The sequence below is a fragment of the Gallus gallus genome, chromosome 17 (genome assembly GCF_016699485.2).
Source record: "Gallus gallus isolate bGalGal1 chromosome 17, bGalGal1.mat.broiler.GRCg7b, whole genome shotgun sequence".
NCBI lineage: Eukaryota > Metazoa > Chordata > Aves > Galliformes > Phasianidae > Gallus > Gallus gallus.
The window spans coordinates 6219895-6225469 of record NC_052548.1 but is presented as its reverse complement, the minus strand read 5'-3'; the positions used below and the strand labels follow the sequence as shown (position 1 = coordinate 6225469).

General features: G+C 55.9%; 1 protein-coding gene across 12 annotated transcripts in view; it reads right to left on the bottom strand.

Moving 5' to 3' along the window:
- LOC107052204 overlaps positions 1-5575 on the bottom strand; it is a 98588-nt gene that overhangs the window by 16188 nt on the left and 76825 nt on the right. The gene's annotated exons all lie outside the window — the stretch shown is intronic.

The following is a 5575-nucleotide window of genomic DNA, read 5'->3' as shown; positions in this document are numbered from 1 at the left end:
CTCCAAATCCCCATCTCCTTGCCAGAACTCTGAATTTCCTCCCATGGGCTAGCAGCTTCTCAGTGTGCCAGGGCTCGGAAACACAGCAATGGGCTGGCATGGCAATGATGAGAGGGTACCTGGGAGGGAAACGTGCCATGGAGCTGCACCAAACGCTACATGTGCTCCGTGCATGGGATGTCAAGGGCTGTGGAAAGCCCTGGAGCAGCTCCTGAGCAGCCTTCATGGGCACCCAATGGGAAACCCAGAGAGGGTGATGCACGAGCACCAGTGGGACGCTTCCACGGCCACAGTGGGCACCCGATGGAGCTCACGCATCCCCCTGCTCGGGGTCCCCAATGGGAGCCTTCCAAACGCTCTGCCCAGGCCACCCCCTTGCTGCCCCAACCGGCTGCTTCCACCCTCTCCAACTTGGGGCCAAATCCCCACCGCAGTGCAGTGAACCCTCCTCCCCCGGCTCCCAGCACCACCGCAACAACCATCGTGCTGAAGCAGCTGCCTTTCCCCATCAGCGAGGTGACGGCAGGAAGGGGTGTCCATCCTCCCGGGGGGGGGGGGATTTTGGCAGAGCGCACCCGGAGGTGCTGCCGGTTCCGGAGCTGCGTGCCCGGGACCCCACGAAGCATTGGGGCCGGGGGTTTTCTGCGCGAGCAGCTCGTGATCAAAGCGCCGAGCACAGCCCGGGGCTTTCGGGGGGAGGCGGGCGGCGAGAGATGAAACGGAGCAAAGTTCTTCGGGTTCGGACGCGGGAGTTGGAAAGGATTCGATGGCAGCTTGGAAAAGGAGGAGGAGAGGGCCGGGAGCAGCAACGTTCAGCAGAAAGGAATGTCCTGATGGGACGGCAGCCTGAACGCCAGCCAGGACCCCCCCCCCCCCCCTCCTTCCCAAGGCTGTTTAAAAGCCCCGGACCTCTCCAAGCCCTTTAATTGGAGCTTTAAAAAACTTCCTTGTTCCTTGACGCGGCGAGGTTTGCGTTTCATGCCCAAAATGACTCAATTCCCCCTCTCCCCCCCGTGCAAAAAAAATTCTCCTTTGAAACGTCTGCTAGCAGCCAGCTCCGTCCCCTCCCCATTAGCCCCAGTACCCCCAGCCCTCACCCCACCAGCCTCTTGTGTGTATTCTTGTTCTCCCCTAATAATCCACATCCCAGCTGCCTCCCTCTCCCTTCACCCTCCTCCTCCCTGCCTCTCTCGCTCCCTCTTTCTCCCTCCTCCCCCCTCCTCCCCCTTTCCATAACTCAAAAGCTTGTCAGGCTGGTTCCAGACTGCTGGCGCCAGGCTTCACTCCAGGAAAAAAATAAAGCAAAAGAGAAAGGCATGCAAGGCAAAACAGCCCCGCCACATGAACACACATCAAACCAGCCCTTTATCTCCCCGGAATGCTCTCCCCTCTGCAGAGCTCCCTACCCCGTCCGACACACGCACACACTCGCTCCCATCGCTGTAACCCTAATGCAGCACGGTCGGGCTGCGAGCGCACACGCCCCGGCAGAGAAAAGCAAAGGAGCAAATACAAGGTCTATTATTTATCAGTGTATCAATTATTTAGAGCCCCATGGCGGGGAATGGGTGGGGAGAGGAGGCCTTCGCGGAGGCGGCTTTTACCCCGATCATCCAGGTGAGGGGCTCCTTCCTGGACCCACCTCCCGTTGCCCACCCGTGGGGAGGTGACCGCGTGCCTCCAGCCCCATCCTTCGCTCTCATGTCCCACCTCGGTCCTTCCTCTGACCAGAGGAGCACTGTTAGTCTTCCCCATGAGCAAGAGAACCCCGTTACCCTGCTCTAACAACAAGGGAGCCCCATCATCCTGCCCCATGAGCGATGGAACCCTGTTATCCCACCCCAGGAACGTCCCAGTCCTGCAGGCACCAGACCTGGTGTGTGGTGATGGCTCTCACCAGGTAGACCTGGCCTCCACGCAGCCCTCAGCAAGGGGAATTTTGGCATCAAGCTGCAGTGCCAGCAGCACTCAGCAGCTGTGGGGCAGCTTGCACATATCTCCAAACCACCTCCCTTCCCAGGGAATGCACAACGCCACTGATGGCCATCCCAAAATGGCAGTGATGACCAGTACAGGGATGTGGAGCCCAGGCCGTGGTGGGGCTGTGCACCAGACCTGAGGCCCTATGAGTGCTCGTGCTCATAAGCTTCCCCTAAAGCTCTCTTCCCTGCAGGTCTTGCCACAATATGGAAGGTCCACAGCTCTTCACTTTACGGGGATTTTAGGCTCATCTTTACCCCGAAAGGTGAGAATCACAGAATCAGTGAGGTTGGAAAAGCCCTCTCAGATCCCCAAGTCCGACCCCAGCCCACCCCACCGTGCCCACTGCCCACATCCCTCAGTGCCGTGTCCCCATGGCTCTGGGACACCTCCAGGGATGGTGACCCCAGCACTCCCTGTGCAGCTGTGCCACTGCAGCACCGCTCTTTCAGACAAGTAACGTTTCCTAATTTCCAACCTGAACCTTCAGGGGCAACTTGAGGCCATCACCTCTCATCCTACCACTGTTACCTGGGAGAGCCAACAATCCCAAACGTGGGACACAAGCGAGGCTGTGGGAGGAACACCACACCAAGCTACGCAACATCCCCGCATCCTCCCAGCCCTGTTTGCTCTTGGATTTCGGAGCAAAACCCCAACCCACCATATTCATGATGCCTTTGGCAAACGGTCCCATTCCCCAGCCAGGTGACACCGCACAGTGCTGTGCCGACGTGCTTGGTTGGGTTCACCCATGTGGCACCGCTGAGAGCTCCCAGATGGATACCGCAGCCTTCCCTCGAGGTAGCTGCGTTTCAGCAGCAGATCACGCTGAAGTAGCTACAGTGGGAACGTGTGATGAGGTGGGTGTGCTAAGAAGATTTTTTTTTGGCAGACTTCAGGATGACTTTATTGCTCACAAGTTCTCGAGTCATGCCTGAGTAACACACTCATCGCGTGTCTGAAGCAAAAAAAAAACACAACAAAAAACCTCCCTTACCCCGGCACAAAAAGGGATATGTTTTGCTCCCAAAGGACACCAGGAAGCATGCAGGAGAGCCAGGAAAGGGCCCTGAGACCCAAAGGTTCTGCTGTGCTGCTCCCATGTCCGGGCATCCACCCCAACCCCAATGGTTTCTGAGCGTTCCTCCAACAGAGAGGTGAGCGCTGCAGCACAGAGCCCCACTGATGTTAACTTTTGGGTGGCAGCAGCATCAGCAGCTCCCAGGGCTCCTCATCAGCCCCTGAGGAAGACGCAGCGGGGATGGAAGTCTTCTCCCCCTGGGTTAAGGGAGAGTAGGAGTCACCTCTCGCACTTCACTGTCCCAGTCCTTCCACACCAAAAGCTTAAAACAGATGAGGACTAGGTTGAAAAAGGGGGGAAATGCCTGACCTTATTAATCCCATTCCATTCTAACGTCTAAAGAGGACGTTTTTGTCAGTTCTTCTAGGACAGGTTTCATCTTTTTGTCTTTTTTTCCAAAAAAAAACCAAAAAAAACCACCCAACATTCCAGAAAAAAACCACCCCACATTCCCTATATCTGCTGCTACTGAAAGAGCAGATCTATCTGTGGGAGGAAAGCAGGGCGACCCGGGGAAGGGAGAGCTTTCACTGGAGATTGAGAAGGAAAAGCAGGAGGACCCGAGGAGCCCTTCATTTAGAACCAGGCAGTTCTGAGAGGAAGAGAAGAGTTCCATTCCATTGAGAGCTGTTCATGACAACTCTGCGTGCACTCATGTTTAAAGGCAGGCTGTGTTTTGGGGGGGTTGGTTTTCTTTTTTTTTCTTTCCTAGCTAAAATTAAAACTCCACGTGCAAAAAGAAATAAAACATGTCAGCTGTCCCCGGGCACAAAGAGCACTCCCAGGGCCAGCAGCAGCGCCGGGACAGCCCGTGCTGCTCACCAAGCAGCCCCCATTGCTGTGATGCTGCTGGCAGGGGAAGGCTCAGCTGCATCCTGCACCGTGCCGCATTCAGAAAAGCCAAGGGGAACCAGGGTTGGATGCACTGTGCCCTTAGGAAAGAAGGACTGGGGCAGAGCAATGGGTGCCGGTGCGCGGGGACCGGACGGGGACGGCGGGTGGCTGCAGCCGGTCCCAGCTGTATCCTTTTCCCATTTCCCTTCCATGCCTGTGCCCGGGCTCCCACCCCGCTCCCGCCCCGCTGAGGTCAGCTCCGGCTATTCTCTCCTCCACTTCCCTGCTCCTGCCATGCACTTCCCTTCTCCCTTTGATATTTCACCTTTGCTGCGTCATCCCCCCACGTGCCGGCTTGGGGCTCGGTTCCACGTGGATGTTCTGTTCCTTACTACTGTCACAGGGTCGTGTCAGGGCTGTCTCTCGCATCACCATGAGCCGATTGTCTCTGTGCTTTTAGGGCTCGTGTCAGGAGGGCCAAACAGAAGCACTGGGATGGCCAAAAGGCAGCCAGGCCTCCCCCCATTGGCACCCAGCAGCATCAGGCGCTCCCTTGGCTGCTCTCTGGCTGGTTTCTCTCCTGCCCACAAGAAAGAAGCCATCTCGCACAGAGGAACTGAACGGCCAGAAGCTTTTAAGTGCACTGAACTACTCACACAGGGCAGGGCTCTGTGTAGTTTGGTGGTGGATTTCCTCACAGGTCCCTCCTGGAGCACCATCAACGCCCAGCCTGCAGCAGACCCATCAGCTGGGCATCCCACCTGGATGGGACATCCCTGGCTCTGCCCCTTCCGATTAGCGAGCTGTCACACAGCCGTGAGTGTGCTCCCAAACCATCACAGATAGCACAGCCCAATTGAAGTCTCTCATATGTTATTTGTGGGGAAAAAAAAAGACCTCAGTGCTCCCTCCCAGCCCCAAAGTGTGCCCAAACCACCCAGGAACCACCAGCACTACCCACACAGATTGAGGTACCCGGGGGGTCCTCTGGGAGCAAGGATGGAGCTGCAGAAATACGCAGCCCTGATGGCCTGGGGACCAGGCAGCCCCATAGCCCAAAGGATGGTGACGATCTCCCAACCCATTGCAATGGGGCGGCCCTATTTTGTGGTTTCAGGCTCAGATTGTCTGAGTGACTCACATGGATTTTTGTCCCCCTCCTGGAGGTCTTTCCTTCCTTCGTTGTCATTTTTGATAACCTGAAATATTAGTCAGCTGGACCGGAGCTGCACATTTTATTTAGCATCTCTAAAGGAAAATACAGCGCTAGCATTGAAGGTGAAAAACACACAGAAAGAATGCAGTCAACTCCAAGTATTCAGATCTCCTAAAGGTTTCCAGACTCTGGAAAAAATCAGGGAACAGCCTTTAAAATACTAAGATTTGCAAGCGAAAATGAAAGGAGAACAGTTGGCTTGTTTTTATTTCCCTGTTGGCTCCCAAGCCTTTAGGACACCCTTATGTCTCCCTCTCTGCCAACCTACGGTGAGGACTCTCAAACAAGCAAACCCTACGCAACCAGAAAACAGGCTTTGGGAAAACCTTGAGCAGGAGGCCAAAGACATCCCTGAAATCCCATCCAAAGCCCACGCAACTCCACCAAAAGTGCCTCTGTTGAGGTGTCCCATCCACTCCCCAGCTGTACTTCTATCTACTTTAGGCTGCTGCAACACCTGG